Below are 18,703 nucleotides of genomic sequence, written 5' to 3'. Positions count from 1 at the left end.
GCTGAGCCAAGATAGTAGGGCAGAGGGAACAGAAAGTAGAAGTGCTTTTAGATAGCGGATGTAGAAGAAAGCAAACGTCGGTTAGGTAGTGAGTAGGAGACTGAAAAATGGGAGACGCGATAGAAAAGTGGAGGAGGAGGAATCCGCTTTATGCAAATGAACGTCCGAAATACCCTCAATGTAACTTCCTGTATCGACATTAAGACCGTGCCATCTCAGAAAGACCCTGTAGCTTTGCGGTTTACGCTGCCGTCTGTCTTTTTATTCTCTTTTAAACGCCCTTAAACCAAAAACCAATGAGATTCTTTCTTTGTCTTTCTCATCGCGACGTTTAAAGATATTTAAAATAAGATTCGCGTCGTACAGTACTTTTTAACATTTCTATGATGTTAGAAAATTGAAAGATAGAAAATCGTTCGATACACATTTTTTTACATAATCGTATTATATGACATACGATAGTCCACGTCATTATTTAAAAAAACATCGCTACGATTTTTATAAATACATGCAGAAAGAATGATTTTACTGGAATATCTAAAAATTTAACTAAATATAGATCTGAGAATAATTTTGTTGGACCATCAAAATAATTATATAGCACGCTCAAATTAATTGCTAGAATGTCGAAACTTTTTGCAGCATTGCTCATCATGCTTAAATTTCCTACGTAATTATTTTTGTCCAACGAAATTATTTTCAAATTTATATCAAATTAAATTTTTAGATACTTCAGCAAAATAGTTCTTTCTCTGTAGGCAACTTTCACTACAATGCAACGATAATGAAGGTAATAAAATAAATTAGGACTTAGGCGTCCTCTTACCTCCTAGAAAAGCGAATAACAAGTTGATCAAGGAATAATACAAGGTTGTTGACCGCGTACAAACAAGGTGCGACATGTTCTATGCAAATTCTAGCTCGTTGGCTGGAATTGACGTAGGAAGACGTCGATAACTCTCGGCAAGTCAAATCGACGTGCCTTAGTACTACGTCGAGGCGCTTAACTCAATTGTAGTTAACGGGCAAGTTTATCCAGACGTTGTCACAATAGTTGGAAACTACGCGATTTCATTGCGCACCTACAGAATGAGAAACGTAAACTGGAGAATAGTTTCTATTTAAATGCAAGAAATTTCATAGTTATAGAAAATCTTACTGTTAGTATACGAACGCACATCGCGTCGTGCATGAAATTCGTTTAATTTAGCAACACGGTACGCTTTACAGAGTAGATTTTCCAGTATCGTACAGGCATATCACATCACATTTCATACAAACATTGTAATCGAAGTATTCTCCTTGATAAGCACTTTTATTCGATCAAATAGCTTGATGATATTTCAAAGCATTTTTATTTTTATTTATTATATACTGCTTCTCTATGTGCTGTTACATTATGCTTTGCGTCTGTTTGATTAAACACAGGCGATTGTATTTTATTGGGCTTTAAAGTGTTTTTGCTTTCCAATTTTCACATGCACAATCGTATTTTATTGCACTCTAAAATTTGAAGCGTTTTCATTTTCCGACCAATATATACGTCAATCCTATTACATTACATAAAAAAATTTGCAACAACTGAATTGTGTGTACAAAAAATAATCTAGAGTTGAAACAAATCCGAAACGAAAAAGCATTCTTGCGAAACTATTTATAAATAAAGTTTCACAACGGACGCTATATTTAGCGAATGTCGTTTTGTAATTCTATATCACTCCTCGCGTTTTTCGGGATGAATATTTCTGCATGCAAGGAAGAGAGAGAGAAAGAGACACGTGAAATTCCCTTTCCCTTCTCCTGAAAGAGTGATTTTCTCAGAGCTCAGACGAGGAAAGTTTCGCGAATCTTAGGAGATTACATAGCTATATGGACGGAGGGACCGGTGGCATGAAAGCGCCGTGATACATGCGACGACCATCATTTTTTCGGTCGCGGAACGCAACGAGTATCGCGAAAAAGAGTTCTCGAGTCTTTAGTCGCACGATAGTGCATGGCTCTGCTTAGGAAGGAGGCAAAATATGGCAGAGAGAGAAAGCTTTCGACGAGGTTCGTGCGATTTTCGCGTAAAGCTGACGCTGTGACGGTGCACGGAGGGCGGCAGGAGGAAACTGAGGAAATAAAAGTGCACCCTGTTTCCACACGTATACGTACATACGTACATCCGTCGCATGATGTGGACGCCTCGCATGCGCCGAGCGCGGCATCGCAACGCGGAATTTCATATCACTCCGGCGAAATACGCGCGCTCGCCTTTATTATCGCGCGGAATGGTCTTAGTCTTTCGCTATGCGCGCGATGGTCGGATCTATTTCTGTAATATCTTCCTGTAAAAGAATGGGAAGGAATTTGAGTAGAGTTCCAACTCTAATGTATTTCAAACACATATCCGGATAAATATATTTCATTATCTATCACTTAAAAAAAAAAGACATTTTTAAGCTGATATGTGATAAGATTTTCTAAAGACGATTATTAATTCGATTTCAAACGGATGGTGGATTTAATAAAGTACTAACAATTTGACACGATAAATACTCTTAAGTGAAAATTTTTGGAATAATCTTTAATTTACTCGTTCGCTATTTCACATAAATATTCTAACGATAATATTTCATTTATAATAAATCGCCTACAATTATTTTATGGCATTGACGAAAAATCCATAAGTAAAAGCCTGTTAATTAAATATGCGTTCAATCATGCATTTAATCCTTAATTGCTTAATCAATAAAAAGCATCCATAAAATTATTGACAGCTGTAAGCTCATAAATTAAATCGTATTATTTATTTTCAAATAATTTCAACTAATTCTTGGTTATTTAATGGCTTGAATATAATGAATTTCGTATTGTAATTACGAATTTACAAACATAACAGTACCGAATTCGTGCATATGTATCAGTTCGTTTTGCGAGGAAAGAATATAAAAAAATACATGTAACAGCCGCAAAGTTTTGCATATACATATATACATATATATGTGTGCAAGCAATAATTATGCATTCGCGGATAGTTGTCGCGAGTACAATTTGCAGGAACAGTAAACACTAAAATATTTGTCGGAGCAAATCGTCGATTTGTACTACTGCAGTCACAAAACTCACCGCCACCTTGCTGCTTGTAGCAACGCAAACAAATTGCTTTTTTGCTCGATTATCGATCCTACATCTAACACACCATTTCTACTATTTTGTTGTGCTTGTAGATTACAAAACCATTCAAATATACGTAATCATACAACGAATTTATTATTTTCTTGCATCGCATCTTGAAATTAATACTTCTTAACATACAATAAGTATCTTCATAATATAATAATAATTAATAATGTAATTAAAAATTAATATGACAATTAAAAAAATTTTATACACTGTAAAATTGTTAAAAAACAAAATTAATCCGGGCTAAAATTGTTACTCTTTTTCAAAAAATAAAATATTTTCTCCAAAAATGCTGTACTTTCACTCTCTTTATAGAGTAAAATTTCACTCCAAGAAATTTAGAGAGAAACCAATTAAAGAATCGTATAACATAATAAGTAATTGCCTACTAATATAATTACAAACTTTTCGTTTCAAGTCTCACCAAGACAGGTTTCTCATTCAAATTATTGAAAGTTAAGGTCTTAATATTAAAATTCTTTAATAAGAATTAAAATGATAAACTATCCAAATATAATATTAGAATATTATATATAAAATAATCTAAACTGATAGAAGACCAGCAACATATCAGTAAATTTTTATTTCTCCCATTCGGCTAGCAGATCCATTTATAGTACGCTATTGCACCATAAACTAAAAGCACTTACTAGGCCGATTTACACTGCGGTATAACCACCGCAAAATGTGTGGTTAACCCGCAAACTGCCTCTCCCAATTCAGTTGCAGCTGCATCTCTGCTCTGCCTACTGCATAATAAATGAGGGACTACTTTTTTTATTACCGACTTAATTTTTTTAGGAAGAATCATACTACAGTACATAGTTTATTTCAACTGTATACAATTTATGGCGCTACATCTCGTGGTATATTTTTTTAGTTTAAAAGTGTTTAATGAGAAAAATCATATGTTATAGTTTCAACTTGATTCTAATACACAAGAAATTTGTTTTCAATAATTCGCAATTAATATAATTTGTACGCTTACGTATAATTTCATAATTTATGATATTTTTCTCTAATTTATATTTATTTTTATATTAAAACTGATTTGTTGGTTTTTTTTTCCCCCTAAGATCCGACGTGAATTCCATCAATTGTAATGAGCATGTGATTGTTGCGTTTTTTGTGACATGTTTATGAAAAGACGGCGCCGATATATTTGCGGTGAAATCATAAACCTCGAGGTATTTATCGGCGGAAGGGTTGTTTCAGTGACGATTCGCATTACGGCATAACGACCGCCCCTGCCGCAAAACGCGTCACCGACCGATGAGCCGCACGACCGGCCGCAGCTGCAACTGCATCGCCACCTCGCCGACCGCAAAACTGCAGATGGAAACGGCGCGGCATACCGATTCGCGCCCTCTTGCACGCGCCCGCCGTTGCGCCCTTTCACCCGGCCGGGTTTATACATTGCGCGATAGAACGGGGAAGGAACGCGCGCAACTATGTGGGCAAACAACAGCGAGAGAAAGGCAAGGATCCGGAAACGATTGAAATTTCCGCGGTTTTCCGGGAGCCTGCAAGACCCGCCGGGGACGCCGCATTCCAAAGATTCCCAATAAAGCAAGCTTTGGCGAACGTCGTTGTTTGTGATCGGCGATCTCGTGGCGATCCTTTGACGCGCGATGCTCGAAAATCCACAAGCCATTCAAGGCAATGCCCCGGCTCGCCGGGGAGAAACCGGGAAATGACGATTAAGCGAAACGTTAAGAAACGAAGGGCTGAAATTAAGATTTCAATTCAACACCTTTGAATATCTTTTTGTAGCATTTCATTACGTACGTCAAGCACATCGAGATAAAATGATCTTTAATGCGACTTTCTACATAGGATAAAGTGAGTAATTTGAATAATAGAAATTTTGAAATTGTATAAAAGATTGAGGTCGTATAGTGTATTCAATAAAACATGTAAAATATACATTATTGGTACTCTCTAAAATCTTTGGAGTGGAATCTAACTCTAAAAAGTGATAAAGTGTGACAATTAAGCCAGTGTGTTAAAAAAGACTAACTTCGTTGTCAATTTTTTAAAGTGAGATTTCACTCTTTAAAAGTTAGATTCTACTTCAAAGATTTTATAAAATTATAAAGGAAAGACTTTTCTTCATAAAGTAATGTATACTCAAATTATAAATGGGCACTAAAAACGATATTCATAGTCCGTTCTTATTTTAAGACTGTCTTAAACGATGTCTTAAGATGTTAATACAGCCTTCTGATTGGTTCATGACATTTTAAGACTGTACTTAAGATAGTCCTAAATGTAAGATTCGACTATGAATATCGCCCTAAGAGTCAAAATACAATTTACTGAAATATATAATAACAATACAGTGTCTATTTATTAAAATACTTAAAATTCGAAAGTATTCGGGTCCACTTCGAGCCATCTTCAACGTAGAACAAAATAACAGTACAGAATTCTTTTATGTGTCTCTCACATTTCACAAGACTGCCGTGAATCCTACTCTCTATGCAACATTTCCAAGTATTCATCCAACCAAGTATGTCGACAACAATCCGAGAGTGCAAGAGATTAACACAATGGTAAACAAAATGTATAATAGTGCATCATCGTTAATGCTTGTATTTGCCAAATTGCTGAATACGTATCAGTATTTTTTTTTAAAACAAAAGGAAGCCATTACATAAATATGACTACTCATTCGAGCTTTGAAAGGTGACTGAGTATAGAGAATATATAATGTTTGACTGAATACACTATGCAATCTCAAATTTTTCTACAATTTCAAAATTTCTGTTAACTTATCCAAATTACCTCGCTTTACCCTACATTATTCTCGTATATGTAAATACAGGGCGATTAGAACTTTGCAATACAAGTCGAGTGAAAAATCGTATTTCAGACAATTCTGCAACTTGGCTCGCGAAGAGACGAGACATTTGAGAAGTAACGGCGCCATAGCTGTGTTAAAACCGCGATTTACGCGAACAGACGAAAAGTTAGGAAAGCCGGTAAGTCAGGACTGGCGGTTACGCTGTATTCTCACTCGCGGGTGATCGCTTTTCTTTTCGGTACAAGAAACCTGAAACGGCCAGAGGAGCCGAGGCGGAAAGGTGAACAAGAGGAGAGGGGGAAAGATGGATCTTGAACGGACTTTGGGAGATGGACGGCGAAACGGTAGGAAAAGAACGTAGAAGCTTCTCTATTGAGTCAGCCAGCAGCCCGCAGATGCAATTGAATCGAACGTGCTAGAGGGAAGTGCACTTAACCGTTTTGCTTGTCTCGTCTCGCTTCCGCCTACGTCAAGTTGGGATTTTTACGAGGAGGATGCCGAGCAATAACCGCGGTGGTGCAAAGGCCGGCTGCGCAGGACTTCGCAGGGGGAGGAAAAGGGATTTAGGAAGGAAGGAATGGAAGGGGCATTTACTTTCCTTCGCGCATTTCTCGCCATGAAAACCAATATAACCGGCGGGGCGGCTGGGGAGGATAGGTCAACGGATCAGCTCTCGGTTCGCTGACTATGAGCGAGATCAAGTTTCGAGCCATTCAGACGCTACAGTCCGTAGCTGCCTTTGAATACAATTTGGAAGAGTCAACTCGGTTTCCTCCCGCACGTTGTTATTACGGTTCACGACTCGCCTTGCATTTAGCTCTTCCGATCAATATATCTCTAATCAGTTTTGCAGCGTTTTTTCAAAAGCTTACTTTTTCAGGTAACTCGCAGCGTCACTATTGATTACTGCCGTTTAAACTCCGCTCATTTCCCCGTGCGCGGCGCACGACTAGTAATTTCATTTGGCTGCAATCTGCATAATAAAGGCCGACATTTAGCTAGATTCGGACGTTGAATTACACTCGTTGCGTGCCGAGCGAAAATCGTTAAAGTGTCCGCTCGACTCGGCTCGGCTCGGCCGAGTGCGACTGTTAAACACGCACGTCTCGTGCAAAGAAGAATTCTCTGTATTCGTTAACTATGAATTATTATCGTGCTGCTCTGGCGGGATATACGTATCGAGTGAGAGGGTTTCGGCGGGAGAAAAGAGATGAAAATATTAATTTCGGAACGCGTTTTACGAGAAACTCTACGATCGCCGCCAATGGACACGCGATGGCGGGAATCGAAACTTTACTAACTAGGTTTCAACTTAAGCGATCGTAGGGATTGTCGTTTCCTTAAATGGTATGTGTATTCCCCGTCTTACAAGAGAGATCTGTGCACCTCACGAAAAATCTGAATCGCGCGTTATTACGGACGTGTCTTAAAGGCGTGTATTAAAATCAGTTCTCGGGGAGAGAAAGGGGGGGGGGCAAGAGTACAGTGAGTTTTCTCGTAAATAACTTACCTGGCTGCTTTGCGTTTACGCGCAGTGACGTGCGACAATTTAATGGGATTTAAATACTCCGGCTTGGTTCTCCGGGAATAGTCAAACGTGCTGCTGTTTTTGCCCTGGTTACCTGATGAATATTCATCACTCTACGACGACGCTAAATAGTATCAAGATGCTAATTAATCGCGAGTTGATACGGTGAATTACTTTGTCCGTTATACGTATCTCTGAATAATTTATAACGATTTTCGCGATCTCTACCGGAAGAATACGAAGCGTCATTGTGAACGATTGTTTAAAAAATTGCTATGCACCTTGTCGAGTCATCCTCTTACGCTAAACCAGTTTGAATGATTGCGGAACGTCAATGCGAACGTGCTTAAAGCCACTTTATAATCACATAAGCGTAGTTATACTGCTACACACACACTTTCCTTAACAGTGAACCGTACTGAACGAGTTAGTCAATCACAGCCAAGATTTGTCATGAGTTTTCAACTTTGGTTGGCTAAAGCAATAATCTTGCGGTTATCATGAAAAATATGTGCGACAGCCCTAAATGATTGTAATTGTAAAAATTAACCAATTATAATCGAATATTCTCCTTATATTTGATTGTGGTCAATTTTTAGAACTATAATTATAACTATACATTTACGCAATTGTAAAACGGGTTTTAAGGGAATCCTAAACTGAAAACCGAATTCTGATGGAATCGTTGTTTTATCGCACATAAGTTTTCACGTTGAATTATATTACAAGTCTAATTTAATTTTAAGAACTCGACGTTGTTTCTTCATGTAATTCAATAAATGTCTGGAAATTTCAATTTTGTAAGTACTGATTACTTTAGAACTTTTATATAATTTAAACTAGTGAATTCTAATTTTGATTGGCTTGATTTCGAGTAGGTGTGAAATAAAAGGGGATGAGGCTATCTTTACTTGTAGAAACCAATATACACTCACATGTGCAAATCACCACGTAAACTGTGAAAACACGAAACATGGATAGCCATGTTGCGTCTACGAGCTGCCTAAAGCAGGTGACGCAAACTTACTTTAACCGTGTACTAAGTCTCGAACGACCTAGCTTGCATAATATCGGGATAGAATAAGTAGGCCAATGTGAGTGCAGCAGAAACGAGAGCTGACGGTGAGAGCCGCACGGGAGTTTCATAGAGGAAAATGAAAAAGACAAGGAGATGAAGAATAAATGGGGAGTGTTCTGTGATAGTCTTCGTGCAGTGGCATCGTCATTTCAATGAGAATGTCTCATGCCTACATTTTTCTAAATCACACAGGTGACGCGCAAGCAATTCAGGCGGAAACGCAACGTGGATGCATATCACATTGACATTTAATATTTTTCAAGAGACTTGTTATGTCGCGGATATCACAGATATCTCTTGATACAACGTTAAACATATGTATTATTACCAAACATTATTCTAAATGTTACCGAAGATGAGATTAAACGTTATGATTATGTATTAGCTCGGAGATATATGGAGAGAATGACTTCGGACGTACTCAAAGATACTTCAGTTTTAAGGGACAGCAATGGAGAACGGTAGTCGACGGCGGGGGTGTGCCCGAATTACGCTGGGTACGCGAGCGCGTTTAAATTCCGCTTAAAGGGTCATTAAAGCCGAATTAGAGCGGTACCGTCCCGGGATCACCGGCAATCCGGGCGACGTGAAGTGTACGAGCCATCCCGCCGTAACTTTCGAATAATATGCCGTCGAGGGAGAATCTCTCTCGTATTCCCTGTGGCAAAAGGGAGAACGCGGACTCGAGGCTCTTTTAGATTCCAATGCGCCGAGTGGCGTGCGCTCTGAAATATTATATTCGAGGCGGCTTTCGACGACGTGGCCGTCCGCCCCGTCGAGACTAGTCGTGTTCCGGAGTGCACTCCAGGAACGGGCACTCGCAGGCAGGCGGGGAAAATGCGAGATTGATACCGTGCTCGAAAGACGAGCCAGCTAACTCGCGAGACGCAATTTTGACTCGTCGTCGTACCACTTCGCTGGAGTTCTCGGATCTCAATACATTGCGCGCGCGCCTCAGGAAGCTCGACATAGAAAAGAGTTGTAAGCACGCGGATTCTGGGACTTGTGATGCCGGAGAAGAAGGTCTTTATGCTAGAAACAGGCGTCCTAGAATGCGGGTGTCGGCGCCACTTACAGAAATGTGTATAAAGTTTATAAAATGAAACGCGAAAGAGGATTTTACAATATGTCTTTTCGAGATATACATTGGAATATCTGAATGCCGAAATTGTATATGAAGTAATATTCAATTTTATGAATAATATTACAGAGAACTTACGAGAAAAGAGGGGTAAAGAATAAATATAATATATTGAATATCTATATATCAATGTAAAATAAATCCGGTATATCTAACTGCAATCGTCATTGAAATAAACAATTGTATTTATTTAAAATATTTAAATAAAAAATACAGATAAATCGTAACAAACACAACAAGTGAACAAGAAAGCAAATGTTACAATGAATATGTGTGATAAAACATGTACTTTTGTATCATCAGATCGTCTGTGTCACTGGATATCGTTTTAATAGCATTTATAATAACATGTACATGTTTCTACAACCATTACATGTTATATTTGTGCAGCTTTTAATAAATCCGTACCATAACGCGATTATTGTCTCACGCGTTTGTTTTATACATATAAATTGCAACGTACAGCTCGAAAGAAATATCAGCGTTGCGAATTTGGAGAATAGATTATACTGCATTCTCATTAAAGTTTTAACCTTTCGTTTCCGATTTTTAATTACGATTTATTTACTCTATTCGACTCTCATGCGACTGTTGTTAGCTGTTAGGTACGATAGACGGTAACCCCGAATGGATCTCGGACATTGATATAGCACCACGAAGACGAGACGTCGGAGACCTCAGCGGATATTTTTATCTTAAATCGGTTTTTTTCCTCTTTCGCGCACAGCCACCTAGATCGATACTCGATACTAAAATTATCCGCGTAACATCCGCGTAACATATCCGTGCTCGTGATTGCCTTATTATAGCGCACGTGCGACGCTCCACGAGCAATTTTTGCAGAATTTTAACGTTCGCATTATAGGGCGTGCGTTTAGAAGAGAGGGCCGATAGCGCAAAGCGATGTAATCGGATTACGAGCTTACGTATGGACAGGGTGGGTGACACGTAGATAAAGGGGAAAAAGGCGGAATCGATGGCTGCTATTCGTCACGGTATAAAAAGTGTAGGTTCATAAAGGTGAACAAAGGAAAAATTGAGCACCGTTGGGAATGCCGATGGTGATGAATACCCGCTGTCGTCACCGGGACAGCGTGCATCACCGGCATTCTGCGTTGCTGTGATAGTTACTGCGTATATAAAAATAAATCGATAGAAACTCGAAAGCGACTGACAAACATACAGGTTTAAAAAAAATTTTCGATATATATTATATTAAAAAAAAAAAAACAATCCAAGAAAAATGGATCAAGAGACACACTAGTAACTGGTTTTTCATTTACCCCGTGCTATCGTACGTCCTCCCGAGTGTCGGTTACGGGAGATCGGCTGTCGCCGTGGACGGTTACAAGGGAGCCGCTTTAATTACACCTGGCAGAGCGGCTCGGTTATGTAGAGCGGTGGTTTCAATTACGGTGTTCACGGTTGTAAAGTGTAAATGCAATAGACGCCAGCCGCGAAGCGTTGCGCAACACGCACCGTCCATACATATACAATATGTATATAATATATGTATATATTATACATATATATAATGTATATATATATACATATACATATATAATTGAGGATTTTATAGAAATCGATTTTCCATAAAGCGTTACGTTGTCGCATTGTATTAGTCCGAATAAATCTGTGGTGAATGCAACGCAACTATTAAAGCGACACTCGATTGTCTTCCGCCAACGATTTTTCCTTCTTTTTCGGTGAGAGAACAGGAAAAATATGTATGCCATGATATGAATCAAAAATTGTGTTTCGCAACATGCTGGCGGTTTTATAGGCTTACCTATTGCACCGCGTACTATTTATAGCAAATCACGCACAAATATAAGCACAGATTTTCCGTGACCGAATTGACTGATCGGCTTTGTGTAATCCGGCTAGAACTTTTGCCATTTCATATTATGTCATAAATTTTTTACGAATATGAACGCTTACATCGTGAATCAACATGATTACATAATTAAGATTGAAGATAGAACTTCAAAGAATTATTATAGACTAACATGAGTTGAAACAAAAAATTTTTTATCTTCAAACCGTTTATTGTACAAATATAGTAATTTTTCTCCGTACATATAACAGGCATAAAAATAAAATTAGCTTTGATTTTAAGGACTCATTATAAAAATAAAAAACCTTTGGACTTATTTAGTTCATACGAAAATTTTATGTTTATTACTACGTCTATTTATTCTATAATATTTTACGTTTACTTTTTTTATACCATTAATAATAATAAAAATACAAAAGGAAATATTATTTGAAGAATAAAGCAATAAATTTTTCACTTATTTGCGAAATTTTACAAATTGTTTTTAACTCTTTTGCAAATGTTAAACTCTTACATTTCTCGTTTTTTGTTTGATTCTTGCTAGAATAACATTGTTCACGATATAATTCTACTGAAAACGATTTGACGCCATAACTTTTCGATTAATGTTTCATTAAAGATCGACGGGAGATTCCACTATTCTGTCGGAAATTGCTAAAACTGAAATTTTCTTGTAGCGCTTTCTCTAAAAAAAAAATCATCAGATTTAGCTTTTTTGCCATAGATCATCACAGTCTTGCCGGAATTTGATTGTTAAAATTTGTATTGTTTTTTAGTGTATCCTTCCATTGAAGATTTTAGATCTTTCAAAAAATAAGGGAAAATCGACGCGTGCATTTAAGTTTTTTTTTTTTTCAAAATTTTGAGTGGTTAGCCGGAGATTTTTTGCCGTGTACCGGAAAACTGGAGATCAATCAAAACCTAAAATCTCCGACCGAAAGCCAGAGAGGTGACAATCGTGGCGACTATATCCCAGATTTGTTTTTAAATGGACTTATTTAGTCTTTGTGGAAAACTCTTCAATTTTATTTCGTATTTGACAATAGAAAAGTATTGGTATATAAATATTAATCATACACGCATTTTTTTTATCGAGATAATTACAGTTGTGTCACGTTTGAGTAACAAGTACAAACTCAATCTTATATTGACGGCGAATCGTCAATCCCGAAACTAAATAAACTCGCAGTTCACATACGTCCAGTACGTCGATATTTCCCTTTGCTGCACAAAGCGGCAGCGGTTATAAAGCTGACATTCCCTACGAGCTAACCCGCCCCTGATAAAAAGGTTTTGATAACGAAAATATCGATAACTCGACACACAAGCCAGCAGTGAATCGCGACTTTAATCAAGACTTGCAGCCGAGACGAAAGTACCGTTCTCGCATGAGGGATTCAGCTGTGAGCTTAATTGCGGCACCTAATTGGAAATCGGTTTTCGTTCCACGAACGATTAGAAAAGTCCCAGCGTGGCCAGATCGTTCGCGATGTTAGCACGTGAGTGAGTGAGGCCACGGCGACCAATCGCAAGAATTAGTCGTGAAAATGCAATCTTAACGACGTTGCAGCACGCGGAAGCCCAAGGAAACGGGAAGCGATAGTATGCCGATCAAGCCTTTTATATACCTTTTATACTAGAATTCCTTGTATAATACAATTCTATAATAGACCAGGGTTATCAAATTGTACGTACATATTCATTAGAAACTAAAAAGACCAATTGGATCAAATGCTATCTTTTTCTTTGATACACTGAGAAAAATTTCCAGACTTTATCCGTTCAAAATGTAACAAACGAATATTTCCGATAGATTTTGATCGTATTTATAAGACTATCCGATAAAATATTAAGAACATTTTATCCGATAGTCCTAAATAGGATCAAAATTTTATCGGACAGTCCTAAATATGATCAAAATCTATCGGAAAATATCCGTTTGTTACGTTTTGAACGGATAAAGTCTGGAAACTTTTCTCAGTGTAACCACGGTAATCGATTGATGATTGTCATAGAATTCATATGATTGGAAGGATTAAGGATGTTCGATTCTGAATTGATTCATAAAAAACCGGAGTTTAAAAAAAAAATTTATTTGAAATCGGCTCTTTTTGTCGAAAAAAAGAATCTTTTTAAACAAAGAGATTAATTTAAAACAGTCTCCTTTTTTTTATTTAGAAGAATTCGATTCTTCTCAATAAAGGACGGTTTAAGATTATTCTTTTTTTGGGAAACCGATTTTTTTAGAGGATCGGAACATCCGTAGGAAGAATATCTGACAATTTTAGGCCATCGTATACAGCTATGTTAAACGTCTTACGATGCACATACAACGGACGTGCGCATGTACGAAATTCATTCGTAACGAGCGGCGGCGGGCTCGTCCGTTTAGATATGGAGGTCAAAGTTGCAACGTTGCGAACCACGCCAAGGCGGCGAGAGACCTTCAACCCTCGACCTACGGAAACCACAGCGAAAAGCTATCGCGTGTTGGCGCAATCGGCGTAGAGCGATCTCGCGCGAATACCTTCGATCGGCTTCTTGCTTGCACCGGCACTCGAAGGACAGATTATGCCTTCAAGCGTGTGCGGTGGACTCTGACATTTCGGGCCGTAGCGCACACAGGCGACGAAGAACAGAGTTCGCACACGGCCGATTAAATTAAACGTACCTGCCGTGAGGCTGACACTGAAAAATGGCACCTGGTCTCGCGCGCCATCGTAAATTTCTATTTTACGGGACGCCGGTCGCCGGAATTAATTCATAGCTGATACGCGATATCATTCAGCTTCTCGCGCGATCTTAATGTCGACGTAATAACGTCAAATCTGTGACAGCGATTTGCAGTTTCTTACACTCCCCGGCGAGAATAATTAATGACGATACGTTAATGACCGACTGTAAAAGAATATAGAAATATATTAGATTTTATTGCCCGTTGCTTTATTGCGAAATTCCTATACCGTAACCTAGACACCACCATTTGTGTTCTGACGCATCATTTTTAACATTTAAACAGCATGCGATAACTCAGCCGATGCGACTGTGCGGGTGAAGGCAAACTGCATTCGTTATTCCGCGTTCGTTTCGCACGAACCGCGTTGCAGAAATTTTGCCAGTTTCGCAGTTTAACGAGCTGAGTCTGGTCGAACGAACGAACGAATGGACGGACGCATCCCACGCCACCGCAATTTCGGCAGCTGGAGTCGATCAACCTCCCTCCGAGAGCTTATCCGTTCTGAACTAGCAAGGCATTTTTGTGTAAAAAAAAAAAACAAAAACAAAAAGAGCGGCTAGAGAAATTTGCTCATCTGCGGCACGGTGCGGCGGTGTGCCATCGTGTCAGTCTGATATAATACTTGGTTGCAGCGCACGTCACATCTCCACTCCTATGACGTCGACGATAACCCCCGATGATGCACCGCGAGAATGCAACTATCCATCCTCTCTCTTCAATCAACTGACTCGAGTCAGCTCCGTATAGGGTCGCCAGCAGTTACAACGAATCCAACGTTTAGCCAAAGCTACGATTGTCAACTGATGGTCAATGTTTCTGTCAATCAGTACTGGGCCATCACTGGCAAATGACTGGCTAAAATGACTGAGTCAGTACCATCTGCCAGTACTGGGCACAAGTTATCATCCAGTACTTAGTCAGTATTGCGTCAGCAGTTTGCCAATACTGCATCAGTACCTGAACTGTGTACAACTGGTAATACCTCAGCACTAAGCTGATTATAAAACCCTATATGGGTCGCGCCGCTAACCTCGCATTTTGTTCCGTGAAAAAAAAAGAGGTGGGGAGGGAGGGGGCAAAAAACAAAAGCTCAGGCTGATAAAAATGACGCTAACGTCGGAGGCGCGATTAAATATCGCGCTCAATGTCCAAAGCGACGGCGATAGCCATTAATGGTGGAAGCGCGACACGTTACCGGGCTTCCTCTCGTTAATACAGAGATCCCGGTTGTCGGCCAGTGGCATGTGAAAAAGCGCTTTAATCCGCGCCGTGCTCTCGTTCTCGCGCTTTTTTTTTGAACTTTTTTTCCATTCGTTCGACAATAAAGCAGCTTAATTGCTCCGCCGAGATCGGCGCGTTTGAAAGAGACGCGGACGTGTTCCGGCACGCGATGCTTCGTGTTCGAAACGTATCGGCCGTGGCATGTGCAAGCGTCCTTTCTAGACGCTTCCCGTCAATATCGGGTGTATCGTGTATAACTAAACGCCTTGGAAGCCTCGAAAGCAAGCGAAATGACAATCATGCCGCAGTTACGACGAGCTCCAGAATTCAAATCGACGATGCCACGTTTAAGATCAAAGTAGAGGAACATTGCAATTTAACGTGCAGTATCGTAATCGCAATTACCACCTTTTGACTAGTGTTCCATTCGAGAACGACCCTTCTCCAACTGAAGTTCCCTATTATCTTGCTGGAAATCGATATAATTACTACCGAAATTGCTGAAACTTCCTTGCAGTATTTTCTTTCTCTAAAAAAAAAAATCAGATTCCGTCCTCCTGCCGAAGATTATTATAATCTTGCCGAAGATCAATTGCATTATTTAAAAAATTTGTACTATTTTGTAGTTGCATTCTCTAAAAAAAGATCATCAGATTTGATCCTCTCTTGCCGGAGATATCTTTTAAAAAAACAAAGAAAAACCGATGCGCCCACTAAAACAAACCGTCATCAAAATTTGTGCCGTTAGCTGGAAATTTTTTTCATGCGCTAGAGAGTCGAATATTCAATCAAAAAGCCAAAATCTCCGACCGGAAAATCGGAGAGATGACAACTGATTGTAACGTAGAGAATGTATCTGTGATTTTTTTATGGGATATAACTCGATCTTACCGAGCATAATTGAATACCTTGTACTCCAATTCGTTAACAAGAAATTAAATGGTTATTTTGTATGCATGTGAAGGACTGATAAATTTCGCAACTCCCCAAAATGTAAATCTCGAAACAGAAGCTAGTATCGTTCCGCAGTATCGTCGCAAGTATAACTCGTGTGAACCGATCCAAAACTGATTGCAGAACACCGTGTGGTGGGGTAACAGCGGTGTTAGTGTCCGTTAGCGTCGAGAATTTCGACAGTTTCAGCGGGTCAAGTGAGATTAAACGAGAATTCGGTGGAGAGAAACGGAGAGGAGAGAGGATTGCGATAAAACGGAGGGCTATTCGCGGCCGCTGCGAGCAACAATGCATTTTTCCCTCTTCGCGCCCACCTACGCGACTCTGTAAACGTTTAGTTACGAATTGGTATAGAATAAAAAAAGAGAAGTCCTCGGACGCGTGAAAAATAGTTGTATTCTTGTTTGAGCGGATGAATGTTAATGCTCGATCGAAACTGCAGTTCCGATAAGACACCGTTTGTGTGTGAATATGCGTACGTATATTCTGTTCTGGAATTTTATTGAATAAACGATTTTCAAACGCCGCGATACGCTCTCTGCTTCTATGCTTTATACATTTCATAAAGCTCTGCGCAAAACCTTTTCGAAAGTCCAGTCAGTAATCGGATAAACTCCGTTGTGGAACAAAGGACCCTCGTTGTTGTCGTGATTTTTCCGTTCGTCTCAAAAGCACTCCGCGAAAAGTCCCACGAGATCCCCAATACTTTTGATTACGTGTTCTGTAAAAAAATTATTGCGCCTGACTAGACGACGTAGAAGAGTCAACCAACGTAATGGGTAGAAACAATAACCGGGTGAAGGGTCGCGGTAGATTCAATTACAAGAAATCGCCGAACTTCCACCCTGTGCACGGCTTGGGCTCTCCTTCGTTCCGCCAGCCCCTTAACCTAATTCTACTTAGGTTTTGTTGGCCGACCAACCGGGCTGCTGTCGAGCGAAGACTAATGTTCGTCTAACTAGTCGTTTCTCCGCAACACCGACTCATTTCTGATGAAAACGAGTCACAGGGGAGTTTCTCCGCCCAGCATTGCGGCGCGGCTTTTACCTGCTTACATCGGCAGAAAATTAACTTGACCAGCACGGCAAGTACGTTATTTCGTTTCGCGTCGTAAAGGTTCGAATTGCCGATGAATTACATTCACCGCGATTATAGTGTTCCTCACATCGGACTCCTTTATATACACTGTTAAATTCATAATGCTAAATTATACTTATAATTTGATTTATTTTTAATTAATTAAGAGAAATAAATATATTTTCGGTCAAAGTGAATGTTAATGTTTAAATATTTCAAAGTAAATTTACATACCATATTCAATTCTGCAATCGTGAACAGAACTAGAAAATTAGAGTATTAATACCACATATTAAATTGATAAGCAATTTAATAACTTTTGATGCTAATCGACCACCGAGGTTGGTAAGGAACGATGAGGATGCCAGCATGGAATACAGGAGATCCGAGTTCGAATCTCGGCTCAGTGAGGTAATATTTTTAGCAATAAATTGAATTATTTACGGTTCTTAAGATGCTTAGGTTAGCATCAAATTATTCTTTTTAAGATATTTATTAGCAGCAAAAATTAAATTGCTTTTTAAGACCGCAAAAGATTTTAGCGCAGTTTGCAGAATTGGATATATATACCTACATATATATAAATTCACTCTGAAATATTTAAGTACTAAAGTCCATTTTGACCGAAAATAGGTTTGTTTCTCGTAACTAATTTATTCTCATTTAATATAAATTATAATTATTTTTTATCATTTCTATAAGTTGCCACTGCTGCTACTCAATACATCGTTGATTAAACTAAAACGATGAAGTTAAACAATTTAATTCAAGGAAGTATATCAAATTTAACTCAAATTTAATTTATTATTTACTAAGGGTATACATTAATATGGACGTTGTTTACTTTGAAACTAACTACAGAAATGGATTAATGTACATTTTAGCATAGTTAAAAATAACAAAATGTTATTTAACTCAAGGGATTGGGTAACTATATTGTTCCCCTTTGTAAAGCCAACAATGTACCTTTCAATAAAACCACAATGATTTCAATATTAAACTTACAAAACATATTGTTAAAATTTATTAGAAATTTTTTCTTGCACAACAAAAAAGTTATGTTCTTTTGATCCAAATACTGCAATAGGAAATCAAACGTAAAGTATAGTTGAATCGTAACTTCGTGAACTTTAATACTCGAAATGAACTTCATGGATCC

General features: G+C 38.7%; 1 protein-coding gene across 10 annotated transcripts in view; it reads right to left on the bottom strand.

Annotated features, from left to right (window-relative positions):
• LOC108767979 (protein turtle) overlaps nt 1-18,703 on the bottom strand; it is a 269,485-nt gene that overhangs the window by 74,930 nt on the left and 175,852 nt on the right. Inside the window, exon 1 of one of the 10 annotated variants that reach the window (XM_018518142.1) lies at nt 2,155-2,174. The exons of the other annotated variants lie outside the window; for them this stretch is intronic. The gene's annotated coding sequence lies outside the window, so the exon portion shown is untranslated. Of the gene's footprint in view, nt 1-2,154; nt 2,175-18,703 lie in introns of those variants that run through there. 10 annotated transcript variants of the gene reach the window in all.

The sequence above is a fragment of the Trachymyrmex cornetzi genome, unplaced genomic scaffold (assembly GCF_001594075.2).
Source record: "Trachymyrmex cornetzi isolate Tcor2-1 unplaced genomic scaffold, Tcor1.1 scaffold743, whole genome shotgun sequence".
Taxonomy (NCBI): domain Eukaryota; kingdom Metazoa; phylum Arthropoda; class Insecta; order Hymenoptera; family Formicidae; genus Trachymyrmex; species Trachymyrmex cornetzi.
The sequence above is the reverse complement of the archived record's forward strand: the minus strand, read 5'-3'. Positions and strand labels throughout refer to the sequence as shown.